The sequence below is a fragment of the Sapajus apella genome, unplaced genomic scaffold (assembly GCF_009761245.1).
Source record: "Sapajus apella isolate SASKATOON/1434 unplaced genomic scaffold, GSC_monkey_1.0 scaffold96, whole genome shotgun sequence".
Taxonomy (NCBI): Eukaryota; Metazoa; Chordata; class Mammalia; order Primates; family Cebidae; genus Sapajus; species Sapajus apella.
Genome location: NW_022437036.1, coordinates 2,643,027 through 2,662,316, shown reverse-complemented (window position 1 = coordinate 2,662,316; position 19,290 = coordinate 2,643,027). Strand labels below are relative to the sequence as shown.

The window sequence follows — 19,290 nt, the reverse complement described above, 5'->3', positions numbered from 1 at the left end:
AGTTCTAATTTGATTGCACTGTGGTCTGAGAGACTGTATGATTTCCATTCTTTTGCATTTGCTAAGAAGTGTTTTACTTCCAATTATGTGGTAAATTTTAGAGTAAGTGTGTTGTGGTGCTGAGAACAATGTATGTTCTCTTGATTTGGGGTGGAGAGTTCTGCAGATGTCTATTAGGTCCACTTGGTACAGAGCTCAGTTCAAATCCTGGATATCTTCGTTAATTTTCTGTCTCATTGATCTCTCTAATGTTGACAGTGGGTGTTAAAGTCTCCCACTATTATTGTGTGAGAGTCTAAGTCTCTTGGTGTGTCTCTAAGAATTTGCTTTATTTATCTGGGTGCTTCCATGTTGGGTGCATATATATTTAGAATAGTTAGCTCTTCTTGTTGCATTGATCCCCTTACCATTAGGTAATGCCCGTCTTTGTCTTTTTTGATCGTTATTGGTTTAAAGCCTGTTTTATCAGAGACTAGGACTGCAACCCTCGCTTTTTTTTTCTTTCCATTTGTTGGTACGTCTTCCTCCATCTCTTTATTTTGAGCCTATGTGTGTCTTTGCACATGAGGTGGATTTCCTGAATACAGCACACTGATGGGTCTTGACTCTTTATCCAGTTTACCAGTCCAGGCCTTTTAATTGGGGCATTTAGCCCATTTCCATTTAAGGTTAATATTGTTGTGAATTTGATGCTGTCATTATGATGCTAGTTGGTTATTTTGCCCATTAGTTGATGCAGCTTCTTTATAGTGTCAATGGTCTTTACATTTTGGGTTGTTTTTGCACTGGCTGGTACTGGTTTTTCCTTTCCACATATAGTGCTTCCTTCAGGAGCTCTTGTAAAGCAGCCCTGGTGGTGAGAAAATCCCTCAGCATTTACTTGTCTGTAAAGGATTTTATTTCTCCTTCACTTATGAGGCTTAGTTAGGCTGGATATGAAGTTCTGGGTTGAAAATTCTCATCTTTAAGAATGTTGATATTGGCCCCCACTCTCTTCAGCTTGTAGGGTTTCTGCAGAGAGATCTGCTGTTAGTCTGATGGGCTTCCCTTTGTGGGTAACCCGACCTTTCTCTCTGGCTGCCCTTAACATTTTTTCCTTCATATCAACCTTGGTGAATCTGACAATTACGTGTCTTGGGGTTGCTCTTCTCAAGGAGTATCTTTGTGGTGTTCTCTGTACAGTATTTCCTGAATTTAAATGTTGGCCTGTCTTGCTAGGTTGGGGAAGTTTTCCTGGATAATATCCTGAAGAGTGTTTTCCAACTTGGCTCCATTCTCCCTGTCACTTTCAGGTACACCAATCAAACATAGGTTTGGTCTTTTCACACAGTCCCATATTTCTTAGTTTCTTTTCACTCTTTTCTCTCTAATGTTGTCTTCATGCTTTATGTCATTAAGTTGATCTTCAATCTCTGATAACCTTTCTTCCACCTGATCAATTCAACTATTGATACTTGTGTATGCTTCACGAAATTCTCGTGCTATATTTTTCAGTTCCATCAGATCATTTATGTTCTTCTCTAAACTGGTTATTCTAGTTAACAATTCCTCTAACCTTTTATCGAGGTTATTAGCTTTCTTGCATTGGGTTAGAACATGGTCCTTTAGCTGGGAGGAGTTTGTTATTACCCACCTTCTGAAGCCTACTTCTGTCAATTCGCCTAACTCTTTCTCCCTCCAGTTTTGTTCCTTTGCTGATGAGGAGTTGTGATCCTTTGGAGGATAAGAGACATTCTGGTTTTTGAAATTTTTAGCCTTTTTGTGCTGGTTTTTCCTCATATTCATGGATTTGTCTACCTTTGGTCTTTGCTGTTGGTGATCTTCAGATGAAGCGTTTGCATGGTCATCCTTTTTGTTGATGTTGATGCTGTTGCTTTCTGTTTGTTAGTTTTCCTTCTAACAGGCCCCTCTTGTGCAGGTCTGCTGTAGTTTGCTGGGGTTCCACTCCAGACCCTGTTTGCCTGGGTATCACCAGCAGAGGCTGCAGAACAGCAAAGATTGCTGCCTGTTCCTTCCTCTGGAAGCTTCATCCCAGAGTGACACCCACCAGATGCCAGCTGGAGCTCTCCTATACGAGGTGTCTGTTGACCCCTGCTGGGAGGTATCTCCCTGTCAGGAGGCACGGGGATCAGGAACCCACTTGAGGAGGCCATCTGTCCCTTAGTAGAATTTGAGCACTCTGCTGGGAGATCCGCTGCTCTCTTCAGAGCCCACAGGCAGGAATATTTAAGTCTGACAGTGTCTTTCTTACAGAAGAAATGTTTAGTTTTAATGAAATCCAGCTTAGCAACTTTTTCTTTCATAGATCATGGCTTGGGTGTTATATCTAAAAAGTCATCACTCAAGGTCAGCTGGATTTTCTTCTATGTTGTCTTGCAGAAGTTGCATAGTTCGGCATTTTACATTTAGGTCCATGATGCGTTACGAGTTAATTTTTGTGAAGGGTGTAAGGTCTATGTCCAGATTTATTTCTGTGTATGAGAATGTCCAGTTGTTTCAGCACCATCTGTCAAAAAGACCATCCTTTCTCCATTGAATTGCCTTTGTCTTTTGCCAAACATCAGTTGACTATAGTTATGTGAGTCTGTTTCTGGGTGGGAAGGGGGGCTTCGTGGGCTGGAAGAAGTCAGAGGCCTGAAAGTGAAGAATTTCTAGGGAAATGAGGGGTGGGGATTGAAGTTTGGGACAGGATTATTGGCCTCAGCTCACCGTGTAATTGTCAATGAATCCTTAGCACAGTTTTAAATGTATGTGTCTATTTATTGGATCTCATAGTGGAGCCTCCATTGATTCTAACAAGTACCATGAGCTTCAGCCTCTGAATACATGAGAGTAGAATTTTAGGGAAATGGCCACGGGGAGTTTGCGTTTCAACTTGCCCTTTAAACAACTGGAGTTGCAGTGATTTTCTGATTCCCTGTTTTTTCCCCATTCCTCCCTGAACAAGCATCAGAAAGAACGAAATGCAAGCTGACAAGGCAACCCTTTAGCAGGTTAATTTGTACTAGACCCTCAATTTTCCAGCTAGAAATCTAGCTTGAAACACTACTACTCAAACAGCATCTATCAAAGACCAACATCTGGGTCTCCCAGCTGCCAAGTCCACCCCGTGAAGACTTGTCAATATGCCAGCCTGCTTTGTAATCAAAGTACTATTCAAAGTGGCAAAGTCCTATCCATGGAAAGAAACGGTCCTGCATATGCAGTTACAACTAAGCATGGGCTGCAAAAAAATACAAGCTGAGGTCAGCTTTTCCTAACAAGACCATCTAAGCAATGCCCAAGTCTTCAAGCCACGGTTGTCATGATATCTGTTTGCTACAGCCAGAGGCAAACAGAGGTGGGTCAGTCGATGATTCTGTGGGAGAAGGAGGGCAAAATAACTTAGGCGGAGACAATCACTCAGTGCCATTTATTTGTCTTGCATGATGCCAATGATCACGGCCAGTCTGACTTAGTGTTAGCAGCAGTGAACTGGCATCACCGAGGAATGAATCCGCTATGGCTGCATTTCCCCTGCCTATTGTTCTGACCTCCAAAAAGCAAAGCACAGAGCAGGGTGATATGAATGGGACCAGCGGCTACAACAGAGCTTCGTGCCCTTTTAATGGAACAGAGCCATTTTTAATTTTTTAAAAGATCATTCCATATTAACTCATTTGTTTAGTGCCTCTGTAAAACCAACACCTGGAGTTCACACGGGTCCCCTATGGAATGATCCTTCTAAGTGGCTTTGGCTCCAAGATGTCCCATGGTGGTGATTGCTTTAGGATTGTTTCCGTTGGAGTGAATTATACTTGAGGTAGAATTTGTACTGGGCTGATTTATCATAAATTGCAGGATAAGTTCTAAAGTACAAGGAACATGTGCTCTATAAAAAATGTCATGGGGCCTGACTGGTAGCAAGAGGACTGAATGTGGAGAGGCGAAAGAGGAAGAGAGAGAGAAATGGGGTTCTGTTGCTGTCAATGTTCGATGCTCTTGTTTCTCAGTGTGTCAAGCCATAAGTTTGAAAATGCTTTTGATAATGTTTTCAGAACTAAGAGACCCTTCTCCTGTCAGCTGCTCTCTGTTTTCCTTGAGCAGTCTCTAAAAGAATGGAAGAATCCATGGGTTCCCCTAAAACAGTCACCACGGACCTTGCCATTCGCAGCGTGTCTTCAGACCAGCCTCGTCGGCGTGGCCTGGGAGCTTTTGTTTTGGTTAAAGATGCAATTAGGAAGTCAGTATGTCTAGCCATCTTAAATCAGCCATATTTTTTTAATTCATCCAGCAGTTTGGAAAAATAATGCAGTCCATCACTTTACTCTTGAGTGTGTCACTGTGCAACGCCCTCATTGATGACTGTGAGACACCATCAGGCCTTCTCAGACCTCTGCTTGGAAGCTCCTGGGTATTAAGTCTGGGCAACCCCATCTCCTCCCAGCCTCGCTAACACAGGCTCCCTCCTCAGGAGAATTGGGAAGAGAGCTTTGCACACGACAGCTCTGTGCCTTCCAAGCAGGTCTGCAACTGCTTGACAGCCATGACTCTGTCAAACTCCTGTGCCCCTCCTGCTTGAGCAGATAGAACCATGTTCACACCCAGGCACAGTCCAGTGACTATTATTTAACAAATGTATTGGGCTGGAGCAAAAGTAATTGTGGTTTTTGCCATGACTTGGGTTAGGATTATTAAACCTATACCTACTCTATGGCCCAGCAGTTTCTTTCCTGGATTTTATCCAAAAGAAATTAAAGAGATGCAAGAGAATATTCAAAGCAGCTTTTTTAATGGCCAAACCGAGATTAGTTTTGCACCAATCTAATAGTTTGATAAGGTGGCATTAAACTGGAAATCTAACCCGCCTTGTCCCTCCTCCTTCCCCCGGGGGCTGAGCCCTGACTGCTAATGTCCACGGTCAAGGTTGAGTTGAACCCTCAACCAGGGTTGATTCAATGGATTGGCCGGTCCTGATGTGAATAAACTTGCACAGATGCTTTGCACGCGTTAAGCGATCTCATCTTCTCAGCAGTCCTAGGAAGTGGTTGCTGCCACAGTCCTCGATTTAGAGGTTAAGATACTGGTGCACGGCCGTTAAGTAACTTGTTTTTTGAACTCAGTTTGAGAGGCTCAGAGTCCACATCCTAAACCACTGTGCTGACCCACCAGGGGCCTGCAAAAGCACTTCCACATCAGCATTATCTGGGGATGCTTCTGAAGCAATCCAGCTCCCGGGGTCCTCTCAGGGAGAGCCTAAGTCAGTAGGTCATGGGCCCAAGGAGTCATATTTTTAAATAATTTTTTCAGATTATTGTGACAGTAGGTCAATTTGGGGACTGCTGTTTCAGCTCACAAATTCCTGGTTCATGACCATCATGTTGGCTGGTAGGTTGGTTTTTCAAAAAAGAAAATCAAATGTAGTCTATGGCCCAACAATTTTTTCCTGTATTTTATTGAAGCCATTCAAGAACATGTTCAAAGCAGCTTTAGTCACAATAGGTCAAGAACTGGACAAGTGACCAGCGGCACTCAGGTGCATCCATGTGGTGGAATTCCACCAGCAATGAGAGGGAGCAGCCTGGAACTTCACCCAGTGATGAGAAGGAGCAGCTTGCTAGGGCGTGCAGCCGCATGGCTGAGCCTTGAAACACGCGAAGCAGAAGGGGCCTGGCTCAGCAGTCCAAGCCCCCTTATAGGCCTCTCCAGAAGAAGCCAAACCAATTGGTGGTTTAAAAGCTGCATAGGCCAGGCGCAGTGGCTCATACCTATAATCCCAGCACTTTGGGAGGCCAAGGCGGGCAGATCACAAGGTCAGGAGTTCAAGACTAACCTAGGCAACATGGTGAAACACCATCTCTACTAAAAGTACAAAACATTAGCTGGGTATGGTGGTGTAAGCCTATAATCCCAGCTACTTGGGAGGCTGAGGCAGGAGAATTGCTTGAACCTGGGAGGCAGAGGTTGCCGTGGGCCAAAATCGTGCCATTGTACTCCAGCCTGGACGACAGAGTGAGACTCCATCTCAAAAAATAAAAATAAAAAAAGTTGTCATGGTGTTTGCCTCTGGCATGGAGTCAGAGTGACGGGGAGCACTCTGGGCCTGAGCAGGCCCTGCCCACAACACACAGGAGGTGTGTGCTTGTCCTGTGAGGAATCCAACTGCAAGGCTCTGAAAATACCTTGCAATCCTTAAAGAAACGCAGAGTTACATTCAGGATCATCAAAGGGTTAGCAAGGATGGTTGAGACTTTAGCTGTCTGATGGTGGACATTGTGTATAAGATTGATGTGGTCACACTCAGGGTGTATTTGACCGATTGGAATTCCTCACCCACACCGGATAATAGTTGCCAAACATAGGCTGCCTCAAATCCTTGAGAACAAATTACCTTATACAAGAAGAACATAGAATTTTATCATCGACTCCATTGCAATACCACATTTGGTGTATGGTATAGCCAACGCCGTGTCATATAATAGCAGGGTGTTGTTTTCTTTCTTATGTTGGGTTTTCTAACTACAGGTGTGTGCGTGGTATGCATAAGCCCAAAGATAGCACACTGGTTTTCAGGAGAGTTTTTGATGTGATAAGTTGGGCTGAGGCAGCTCAGATCCAACATGCTGAGTCCCACACAGGTTGCTGTTGGGCTATAAACTTGGTTCTTAAGTTCATCACCTCCAACCAAGGTGGACCATACAGAGCGCTTGCCCAGACCATTTGCAGGACAGGTGTTCTAAGCAGGCTGTATGTGGCTCGTGATGCTCGTGAACTTCACAACTGAGGGCCAGTGAAAAGGAAAAGGTAGAAAAAAGGAAGACAACGTGGAAGGGTGCATGCAGCTGTGTGTCGTGGAGAGTTTACATAATGGAAAGAATATTGAAGATGCACACAAACCGTGACTGAAAGATACACAAAAATTGTGATGCCGTCTTGAAGAAGAGAGAAAGTGAAATTTTAAGACAATTTCTGCTGTTGTTTCTCTGTTGTTTTGGCTTCATGTACATATATTTCCTCTGTTTTCGTTGGTAGTGTTGATGTGGGTATGTTGATGTTGATGGTGGTGTCATTGATGTTCTTGCTGCTGATGTCAGTGCTGTTGATGTTATTGATGTTGGTGCCATTGCTGTGATGTTGATGCCGATGTAATGGTGTTGATGTTGGTGGTGCCAATATTGTTGATGCTGGTGGTATTGATGTTGCTGATACCATTAGTGATGTTGATGTTGGTGGTATTGATATAGGTGGTATCGATATTGTTGATGTTGATGGTGTTGATGGTGGTGGTGTAGGTGGTGTTGATGTTAGTGGTGTCGATATTGTTGATGCTGGTGATATTGATGTTGCTGATACCGTTAGTGGTAATGTTGGTAGTGTTCACATAGGTGGTATTGCTATTGTTGATATTGGTGGTGTTGATGTAGGTGGTGTCAATATTATTGACATTGATGATGTTCATGGTGATGTTGAGGTAGGTGGTGTTGATATTATTGATGTTGCTGGTGTTGATGTTGGTGGAATTGATGTTCCTGATACTGATGGTGATGTTAATGTTCTTGATGCTGATGGTGGTCTTGATGTTGCTGGTGTCACTATCGATGATGGTGGTGGTGATGATGGTGGTGGTGGTGGTGGTATCAGTATTGTTGATGTTGGTGATGGTGTTCTTGATACTGATGTTGGTGGTGTAAATATTGTTAGTAATGTTGATGCTTGTGGTGTCGATATTATTGATATTGGTGGTGCTGATGTTGGAGATGTTGATGTACTGATGTTGCTGATACTGATGATGGTGGTGTCAATGTTGGTGAAGTTGATGTTCTTGATACTGATGTTAGTGGTGTAATTATTGTTGTTGTTGATGGTGGTACTGATGTTCCTGATGCTGATGGTGGTGGTGGTGATGTTGGCTGGGCTCTATACAAGTTTGTTTTCCTGGTGAAGGCTCTTTCAGATAGATAGTGGCATGCTGTGTGTTAGGCATCATTTGGACTGGCAATGCCATGGTGAAAAGATCAGATGGGATGCCTGCTTTCATGGCGCTCACAGTCTGAGGGGGGCAGCACATAATGAACAAGTCCATGTGTAATGACAACATCAGAAATCAAGAAGTGCCATGTACAGAATCAAAATATTAAATATTGGAGGGTAGATAGAATGTTTGGGGAAGGGCTACTTTAAATTGTGTTGTTAAAGAAGACCCCTTTGGGGAGTCCTCAGTTAAGCTTAAACCTGGATGGCAAGTTGAAGCAGCCATGAAAGATCAGGGGATGAGCCACGACGGTGGTGGAGACGGATGGAGAATCATTTGCAGCTTTGAGCAGCCGTGCCTGTCAGCCTGGAAAGGTCAGCCAGGGCTTGGGATTTGCCCATGGCAGAGACATAGGTGTGGCCCAGCAGGCTTGAATGAAGTGTGTAAATTAGACTCGAGCAAGTCACTCAAACCCATTTAATTTTAGCTCAGGAATTTTCCTGCAAATTGACCCAAGTGGACTTTTCTCTCTCTTGACTGTTTTCTAGGAGAAGCTGCATACAGGCACACTCAATGTGGGCCTTTCCAGAGTCCCCTCATCTGTCATGTGTGCCATGCCCTGCTTAGCCTAGAGATCTGTTTCCATCCTATGCGAAGTGTGTTTTCCCTGCTTAGCCTAGAGATCCGTTCGGCTCCTCCTGAATAATGCCCACAAGTAACCTTTTAGTTCTCTGAATTTTTTACTTCTTACAGAGTAGTCTTCCCCTCTGCGGGTCATCACCTCTGTGGCCCCATAAAAACAAATTCTTAGGAAACAAGCTGGAAAGTGGGCGCTGATGAGCTGCCACAGGCAATGATGTCATGCCTGCAGCCCGCATGCCATTCCGGCTCTTCTCCTTCACGATGGCTGATGGCTGCCGATGAGATGAAACGCCAAGTAGTCCCTTTGTGCTCCCTGCAGGAGACAGGTCCCCAGGGACGTATCCACCACCCACAGGGTAGATTCCCACTCCATCCTGGGGCTGCTGGTCTGGTCTGGTTTAGCCTTCCTTCCTCTCCCCTCCTCTCGTATCTCCCTAGCCTGTCTTCCTGGGTGTTGATGCAGGTCAGAGTCATGATGAGCTTTCACTCCCAACCCTTCAGGGTGACCCCTCCTCCAAGAAAAGAGCAGACCCAGTGTGCATTCTGCTATAGGAGGTCTCCACTCCAGTCCTGGGAGAACAGTGGCTCATACAAATGGCCATGGAGCAGGTGGATCCCCTCAGATCCTGGCCCGTGGTCCTCAGAGCCCCCCCACAAAACTCCCCCTGAAACAAGACCTGAACACTCTGGAGCAGACTCTCCAGGTTTGTGTTGTTGTGACAGCTCAGCAGCCACACTGTCGGAGAAAGAGCGGGCTGGGGAGAAAACGGCCGTCTGACTGCCGCTCATCACACGCAATTCCAGGAGCCGGAGGCAGCAGGAGCGCTTGGTGGGGCTGAGCCAGGCTGGGCACCAGCCCTGTGACTTCTGGAGGCTGGGTCCCAGGTGCTGACTTAGATATCACAGCTTCTGTTCATCCTCAAACTTGAGAGAAGTTTGGTGTCAAATGTTAGCTTCGTCCTCCTTCCTTCTTCTGAACTCAATAAGGAAACCCCCACCTCTGCTTGTGCGTGCTGTGTGCAAATCACTGAAATCTATCAACTTGAATACACTTAGAAAATCGTATGCTGCTATGAAAGATACCCATAAATGGATCTTTATATTTGAAGTTTTTTCATTTAACAAATGCATTGTTATCCATTATCCTTTCAATACTTAACAAACAGCTCATAATGAAATACAGAAGGGCTCAAGTGGAAGGCTTTTTTTTTTCCTTTTTTTTTCTTTCCAAAATAGCTATTTCCTTGCAGGTAGTAATTTTGTTTCAAGAAGAGCGATGTTTAGCATGAAGCTTTTTAATAAAATATGTGTGAGAGAATAATTCTTCTAAAACATTCTGTGTCTACAAAAATCTATATGTGGGAGCAGTTGAATTATTCTCTAATAGATTTTATTACTTAGCAGTTAAGAATTTCTCTAAGAGACATCTAGTCAAAGGCATCAATTTTGGGTAACAAAGCATTGGAGAGAAAGGGACTCATTGAAAACTGACGTTATTTGCTATTTTGTGAATTCTTTATCTGTTTCTCTAGCTATCATTTTCTTCTGGAAGGTGGAGCGTCTGAGGCTATGATTGAGTGTGATGGCATCTTGTGCATGTCTAGTGTTATCGGCCGCAAAAGACTGAGCTCTCCGCCAGATGCCATGCTCTGCACTGGGGAAACTGAGGCTGGAAGAGGCCTATCCTCAGGAGCCACCTTGCATGGTGGGAGTTACAGGGGCTGAGTTCAAGGTTCAGGGGCCCATGGCAGGGGCAGGAGAGCCAGGGCAGGGGCCAAACAGCTGTTTTAATAAATTAACATGACCCTGTAGGACCTAATGCCATTTGTTTAAGTCTGAGGACCAGAAAGAGAAGCCAGTAGCCTCATCTGTTTCATTCTAGACTTCATGTTGAGTGTGTGGGGTGTTAGGCGTGGTTCCGGATCTAGACCTTCGAGCAGGAGAAACATGGCCCAGACCTGGAGCTCGGGCACTTGGGGAGGAGCCTAACCCGAGGTTCCTCTTGTTAACTACACTCAGCCTTGGAGCCTCCAGGAGGAGCTGTGGGAGGGAGTCTAGCCACACAGGGCCTGGAGACCCCGCTCATCCTTGATGACAGCAACTGTACTGCAGGGCGGCCGGGCCTGCCCAGCCAGGGAGGAGGCAGGAGGATGCAGGAAACAGATGAGGCTCTGTTAAGAAACTGGGAGACTGCAGCCTGGGCGACAGAGCAAGACTTTGTCTCAGAAAAAGCAAGAAAGAAAAGGGGGTGCAGTAGAGGGAGGAAGGGAGGGAGGGAGAAAGGAAGGGGAGGGAAGGGGAGGGTAAGGGAGGGGAGGGGAGGGAGAGATGAGGGGAGAGGGGAGTCCAGGACAGGCACAGTGGCTCACGCCTATAATCTCAGCACTTTGGGAGGCTGAGGTGGGTAGATCATCTGAGGTCAGGAGTCCAAGACCATCCTGGCCAACATGATGAAATCCCATCTCTACTAAAAATACAAAAATTAGCTGAGCATGGTTGTGGGCGCCTGTAATCCCAGCCACTCGGGAGACTGAGACAGGAGAATTACTTGAACTCAGGTGGCGGAGGTTGCAGTGAGCCGAGATTGCTCCACTGTACTCCAGTCTGGGTGACAAAGTGAGACTCTGTCACAAAGAAATAAAGAGTCCAGTGCAGCGAGCCAGGGACACACAGCAGGAGAGGAAGGGAAGGCCGAGGTGCCGCACGACGGAAAACTCCTGGGACAGCTTTTTCTCTAGGTACTTTACTATGAAAATGTTCAAACTTACAGAAAAGCTGAGTGAATTGAACCATGGACATCCATATATGTACTATCTGAATTTCATAAGTAGCCAGGCACAGTGGCTCATGCCTGTAATCCCAGCACTTTGGGAGGCTGAGGCAGAAGGATCACGAGGCCAGGAGTTTGAGACCATCCTGGGCAACATAGTGAGACCCTGTCTATAAAACAAAACAAAAAAAAAAAAATTTTAAGTTATCTGGGCATGGTGGTGCATGCCTGTATTCCCAGCTACTCAGGATGCTGAGGCAGGAGGATCACTTGAACCAGGAGGAAGTTGAGGCTGCAGTGAGCTGTGATCATGCCATTTCCAGCCTGGGCAATGGAGCAAGACCCTCTCAAAAAAAAAATGTAAAATTCACATGTTCCTGTGTTTGCTTCACCCCTTATCTGTCCTCTGCCCATCCCTATATCCGTTTTACTTTTCAATGCATTTCAAGATAAAAGTGCAGATGTCCGTATACTTTATACCTAAATACTTCTATGTGTATGACATTCGTGTCCAATATTGATTTAATGAAGCAAAGTTTCATAAAGAATTCATTTTAGGTATGCATTCTCAGAGCTTTGGCCAAAGCTTACATTTGGGTAACTAAGACTCCAGTCAAGTTGCAGAACATCATTCCAGAAAGTTCTCGGGTCCTTATGCAGTCAGCCCCAACTCCACACCCCTCCTCTGGCCCCAGAGTGGCCACTGTTGTGACTTCCTCACTGTGGTTTTGGCTGAGCCACGTTCCCTGGCTGAGCCGCGGTCTCTGGATGTGCTGCGGTCTCTGGTTCGATGTTGGTTCTGCCTCTTCCAGTGAAAACACTGCAAGCAGCTTGTGCTGTTAGGAGTGAAGCCGCTGAGAACATTCTTGTGCCAATCTTGTTGAGGGCAGGTGGTTTTCTTGGTTCTGAGGGGTTTTGTTTTGTTTTTTTGTTTTTTCCAGGTGAAAGGTCTTGCCTTAAGTCTCTCTTATCCAGTGTTAATGTCGGTTGTGATTAAGCCTCTTACGCTCGCCATTGGCGTGCGTGTGTTTCAGCTTTTGACAGTCCACCTGCCCGAGTGTTCACAGTCCACCTGCCTGAGTGTTCACAGTCCACCTGCCCGAGTGTTCACAGTGTGTCTCTTGTGAGCAGCATGTCTTTGAACCTTGATGTTTTTTCCTCATCCTTTTTGATAACCCTTCCCTTGTAATGGGATTCCTGGTACTTTCTGGAATGTTACTGGTGGGGGTGGAGTCGGGTCTAACCCGCCTATCTATGTTTTTGTTACTCTGCTCTGTGACGTCTCTTTTCCCCTTTCTCGCCTTTCTTATGTTAATTTGTTTTAGAACTCTATTTTAATTTAGCTATCGGATTTTTAGCTCTACCTCTCTGCACTGTGTTTCTAGGGATTACAGCACAGGCTACAGAAAGATTTTGTTTCTTTGTTGTTTCAAAAAACAAAAAAACAAGGCTGCAGCTTGTGAAGACCTGATCAGATGCACAAATAAAGGAGACCAGTGAGGTGTTCCCGCCGGTTGGACAGTTGATTTTCCAGTTAACTGAAAAAGGTGTTTCAGAGTGTTCTAGCTCAGATGGCACAGGGTACACTGAAACTCTTTCTACCATGTGACTGTATTGATAGTGTAATCAATTGTGCTGTGCCCACTGAGATCAGGGACACGTGGCTCCAGCTTCCAGCTACATCTTTGAGAACTGTCTAACCACTGCAGAATGTTTAAAACTCTTCTCTTAATGTAAAAATAACATTGAATTTGAAGATGTACTCCCAGGACCACACAGTAACCCTCGTTCCCCATTATACTCTGCAGGTAAGCCTCAAATGGCCACAGGAGGACCTCCCAAAAAACCCACATGGTTTAACCAGATCTCCGGAATCTCTCTCCAGGGTACTCCAATCTTTTGGCTTCCCTGGGCCACATTGGAAGAGGAATTGTCTTGGGCGATGCATAAAATACACTAACAATAGCTAATGAGCTAAAAAAAAAAAAAAAATCACAAGAAAAATGCCATAACGTTTTAAGAAAGTTACAAATTTGTGTTGGCCACGTTCAAAGCCATCCTGGGCCACATGTGTCTGTGGGCTGTGGGTTGGATGGTTTGCCCTAGCCCCTTACTCCAGCTGTCTTCTGTACAGGATGAGTGAGCCTGGCGACCAACCCTGGCTTCTCTCCTCAGAGTGAGTTTCCTTCCAGGAGAGAATAGAACCCCATGCGTCCTGAGCCTTGAGTGGTAGAGGGGGTCGTATTGTGACTCGCAGGCCACACGGCCTCCAGGCTGCATGGGGGGGGAGGTTTCTGTGCTTACAGTGGTCCTCACTGCCCATGAGAAGGAGCTCTGGATGTCCAGGTCCCTCCCGAACCTCCCTGCACTGTGACTGTAGAAGTCAACCCGTCCATGGTTGTGTTTTTGTAGCTCCTGGAGCCCTGTTCGGGGAAGCCAGTGGGCAGCTTTGCCCACTAATCCTCAGTGTCAGGCAGTCAGGAGTGTCTGGACTGGGGGCACATCCCTGGACCCTCTCGCTGCTCACTCTGGCCAGGCCTTTTCACCCCTTGTGCCTCAGTTTCCCCACCTGGAAGGATAGCAGTACCTCCTGCTCTGACCTGTTGAAGATTATGTGGGACTGGGTGGGGTGCAGGTGTGCCCGGTCAGAACAAGCATTCAGTGAATGGCAGCTGTGACTTCATTCTCAGCGCCTCCCTTCTACCCTGCTTTAGAGAAGGCGAGCATGGGTGTGCTGGGGGACTCAGGGTTTTTTGTGGGCCACCTTTTTATCTAACTGGGCCCTCATGCTTTAGACAGTGTCCCTGAGGTCACACAGGGAGGAGGGCTCCAAGCCAGAATGTAGACCTCAGCCTTTGGACACTTGACAGATCTCGGCCCACAAACACAGGCCGGTGCCACCTGCCATCTCATGAGGGCAGGAACACAGAGGCATCCTCCTTGAGCTCCTGACCTCTGTGCGGAGTAGACGCCAGGAGCAGGGCTTGTGAGCCAGGCTTTGGGGGCGATGAGGAGACCCTGAATTCATCTGCGCCCTAAGCCGGATGCCGCTGAGTGCTCCTGCCCCCCCCATCTGTACCATGGAACCTTGTTTTCTTCTCCCTAGATGTGGTGTTGATTCTGTCTGTGGCCAGAAGGGTCAGTGGAGCCGTCATGCAAAGCACCCAGGAGGCACGGGCGCAGCTCACGTGTCCCTGAGTCGTGGGCTGGGCCATGAGAACTATTATTCTTAGTTTTATGGCGACTCTCGTTGCTATGACAATGGCCCCGGGTGCGAGGCTGTCACTTCTGCATCGGAATCACTGTAGCGTCCTCAGCCAGGAGGCAGTGGCCCAGCCGACGAAGCAGGGTGTCCCCTGGCCTCGGGATGGTCCTGCGTGTCCATAACACATTCACACAACTGTTGTGTTTGTTAAATAATGAAGTATCATTATAGTTTTGCACTGGGCAATGGAGATTCAATTTTCCGAGGATACACGGTGGTGATAAAAGATGGGCACCGAGGCAGGTGCGAGCACAATAATCACCGATTGTAAAGCCATTGCTCACTGGCGTTCGGAATTGCAGTGTGAATTCAGATGCTTGCTCGGGAGCAGAGTCCCCAGTGCTTGCTCATTAGAATTCCACATCACCATGTGGAGAGAAAGGAAACGCAGTGGCTTCGCACCTCGGTGGCTGCCTGTGCTGACCGCGGGTGCGTCTCAGGCCCTGCAGCAGCTCACTGCGAAGAGACTTGAGGAACCAGGAATATTGGCTGCACTGGGAAGACACAGAAGGCAGGGAATGCCTGCGCTTTGCAAGGTGTGCTCTTTCCTCTCAAGACATGGACAGGAGCAGACCTCTGGGAGGCGCAGACACCCGTGTATCATAAGCTGGTGTTCACATGAAAGTTGGGCTGTTAACCGATGGGTAGAGGAGCTGTCTCTGTAGCGTTAGGCAGAGGTGTCTTCTGTACATGTTAATACTTAGTCTTTATAAATCCTGTTTCCTTCGTATCGTTGGCCTGTCAAGCACTTGACCTACAGCCTCACAGCCCAGATCCAGAACGAGCCTTGAGGTTGAACTGGCACTGGGGACGTCCAATCCCCAATGGGGCACACTGTCAGGGGGACATCCAGCACCCAATGCAGGCACACCCCCAGGGGACATCCAGCCTCCAATGGGGGCACACCCTCAGGGGACATCCAGCCCCAATGTGGGCACACCCCCAGGGGACATCCAGCCTCCAATGGGGGCACACCCTCAGGGGACATCCAGCCCCAATGTGGGCACACCCTCGGGGGACATCCAGCCTCCAATTCGGGCACACCTTTGGGGGGACATCCAGCCTCCAATGTGGGCACACCCTCAGGGGACATCCAGCCCCAATGTGGGCATGTCCTGAAGCCCAGGTGCCCGCTCTTGGTGTGGAGGCCAGAAATGCAAACTCATCAGTTTCCTGGAGCACTCGGCTCTCTCTGCAGTGGTGTGCTAAGTATGTCTCTCCTCCACATCGTGTCATTCCTGTGTGCACAGCAGGCAGGCCCCTGGGAATGGCCCTGATGAAATGGAGAGGAGAGAACGTTCTTCTCCAACAGTTCATAATTTCCAAGGTCTTCTCTGGTTAGGACCAGAATTAGTTTCTGTAGACCCCAGAACAGGCCACATCCGCCCCTGCTCTGAGCTGCGATAGACTCCGGCTGGGGGAGGTGCTGCCACCGCGTCTCCTTAACTGATGTTTCGGGCTTCATAGTTTCAATGGCAATCGTTCCTTGAAGCCTGCAGCTTGAGATAATACAGTTAATACATTATTATGTCTGGCTTCTGTGCAGAAGAGCGGCTAGAGAGGGGTGGAAAGAGAGCCGTGGGGAGACGGAGACAAATGGAGTGTGGCCTACTTGGGCCATGCTGAGAACTGTCGGGGTTTACCTGGCTCCCTGCCTGGCCACGGAGAGTCCAGGTGGGAATCATTTATTAGGTGAGCGGTGCAGCTGGAACAAGGCTTGGCTGAGCGGAGAGGCCCGCTGCTGTCTCTGCCCCTATCCTTGTGGAATCTCAAAACCTTCGGGCCTGCATCTCTGCAGCCCGGAGACGCTGACGCCAGTTGCCCAGCAGAGCTCTGGTCAGGCTCAAAGGCCGTGCAGGAGGAGCGTGTTCTGGAAAGCATGCCATGCCCTGCAAACTAACAGAGGGCACCAGAATACTCGCCGTCTCCACGAGTGCCACCCTGCCACTGTCTCCACCTTCATCAGGGAGTCACTCATTATGGGATGAACCACCAGACTCAACTAATGAAACTTTTCTGTTCTCTTCTTTCTAGGTAAGTGACTCCGGTGCGGACGCTGGACACGCTTGTCTTTGTACATACCTGTTGCGCCTGCGAGAATGTGCACTCCACTCCCCTGGCTCCTCTGAGGATGCCTGAGTGAGGACCCCGTGTAAAGTAAGATGAACTGAGTGGGCGCGTTAGCTCAGGCCGATGCCCTTCAGTGGGGAGGTGGGGGCTGCGGGTCACAGTTTCCTAGACTGATGGCATTGCATGGTCTTTCCTGGTCAAACTTATGCAAATGAAGTTGGGGGAGGGGATGAGATCGCTAAGCAGTGAACCAGAAAAAAAGCAGTTGGCATGGACGATCTAACCTGAGAAACCATCATAGAAAATGGTGAAGCTCCCCTTCAATGCAGCATCCTCAAGGCCCAAATGAGATAGAACACGGAACTTCAGTGGGAACCTTAAAACCTCCTCCCACTGTGAGGTGCTTTTCCCATCTTAGCAACCTGGTGGTCTAGGGTGTCTCCTTTTCCCTGAGTGTAACCTGGAAGCTTCCATCTCTAAATCTCTACCATTTTCCAGGAGTTTGCTTTATGTTTCCCAGGGTTGTCCTGGGACTGGCCTCCTGTGAGGCAAAGGTTGTTCTTCTGGTGTATGCCGCTGGTTCAGGAAGTGTTTTGGGTTAAAGAAAATGCCAAGAATACATAGCTAGAGATTATTTTTCCAGCTCACTGAAAGAGGAGCTCCAGATGGCACATTGTCTGTGGCTGTGTGGTTAAGAAGTGTTCCCTTTGCTGCTATTCATCTGTGAAAATCTTCCCTCTAACCCTGGTACTGTACAATTTGTCAGTGTTGGTGAGACTCCTGTATGGCTGTGAGCTTCCTGGTGTCCAAAGGATAGAGGAAAATAAGAGCACTCAAAACAGTCACCAATGTTATGAAGGAGAAACCACCTTTATTTTCTTTTTTGTTACTGGCAGAAATTACTCTTACCAGAACTAGCTTATTCCATAAGAATTATTCTATACTGCGGCTCGTATATTGCAGACACCAAATAATATATTAAACCACATTCTTAACATTTCTGGAGAAAACACAGTGGAGGGTTCCTTGCGGTTGTTTGGACCAATTTATTTACTAAACCAGTGGGATCACATCGAAGTGTCGCTCACCGTGAGCATTTCTGCACCAAAGATGATCATGCCTAAATGAATTTTCTTTTACTGACTTGATTGAATCCCAGGGAGAACCTAGAATGTCTCAAGAAATAGACAAGTAATAAATACTGTGAGCAGTGCTCTTCCCAGCAAGACCTTGATAAGAATTGGATAGGAGGCCCCTTGCATGGGTTTGGGCTGCAGATGTCCTGGGGTGTTTGTGGATGGAACAGCTGGCTCTAAGAAACGGGACGTACATGATTAGGGTGAGGTCCTTTGGGAAGAGAAGAAGCTCAACTGGGCCAACAGGAAATGTGTCCGTTCAGAGTTGCAGGTGGAGCAAGGTGAGTCAGGCAGGCGTTGATCAGATCTTCAGTCGGTTGCTCCACATTGCAAATATGGAGGACTTGCTTTGAAAAAAGGACAAAGGAAAATAGGAAAAGAGGTTGTAAGAGTAAAGATGATCAGCCAGCATGACTAAAAGCAAATAGAAAATTTCTTTGGAAAAAGCAGCCCGGATGTTTTTCCTGCGTGAGTGGAGTATTTGAGATCATGAATGCTGACGAGTGTGTCCTGGATGTTGGGGTAGGGTTGTCACTTACCCTAAATCTCCTCAAGTCTCAGAAGCATGTAGGTCATATGTTAGAAGTCACATGTCATAGGACATGGTCATACTTTCCCTTGAATTCAGGGCATAGCATTTGGCTTTAGGGTAATTGAATCCAATGTAGAATGAGCCACATTCTCTATGCAATGGGATAATTCTTATTTATCATTAAACAAATTATTGTTAAATAATGGTATAAATTACATAATTATTGTTTATTAAGCAATTTGTATTTAATGTTATTCAACATGTCAAGTCCGTGGGTACAGTAGGACACGGTTTTCTTTTGAGTTTCATCTAAGTACAGGCAGTTGTTCTCCTAGTGTGAAGACATTTTTGCCGTCTGAATGTGTGTCTTTGGCTCACCCTGGGGGGGAGAAGAAAAACATGAGCAGGTCGGCCAACGAGGCCTTTTGTGGTCTGGTTTTCTGTAGGGGCCTGAGATACGTTCCCTTCACAATCGCCATCCTGGGGCTCTGGTGGCCTTCCCCGTGGCCTGTTGTTGGACTGAGGCAGGCCTGTCTTGGGAACAAGGACCCCACTATTTGCAACTTTCTTGGAGGCCATTCAGGTCCCAGGATTCAGAGCTCTGTGCCTCAGATCCTGCAGGTGATACTAAAGACTGGAGCCTGTTCCCACAGGCTGGCTTCGTGGCCAGCCACGCACTGGGCCGTGAGCCTCCGCTGCGCTCCGGGCTGCCCACATCTTCCTATGGCTGAGGCTGGCTGAGCCTGAAATCCAGGAGGTCCCTCTTTCAAGGAGGCCTGTTAGATACTCAGATGTTCAGATTGTGTTTTTTCTCACTGTCTCCAGGGACACATCTACTAAAATGATGCTTGGGATTGTTCCTTAAACATGACCTTAGACAGAGGTGGGGTGTTTGTGGCGATACCCTGGGCCTTCCCTTCCTTT

The 19,290-nt window shown here is 47.1% G+C and overlaps 1 protein-coding gene across 1 annotated transcript in view; it reads left to right on the top strand.

Annotated features, from left to right (window-relative positions):
• CDH4 (cadherin 4) overlaps positions 1–19,290 on the top strand; it is a 646,426-nt gene that overhangs the window by 219,843 nt on the left and 407,293 nt on the right. The window lies entirely within an intron of this gene.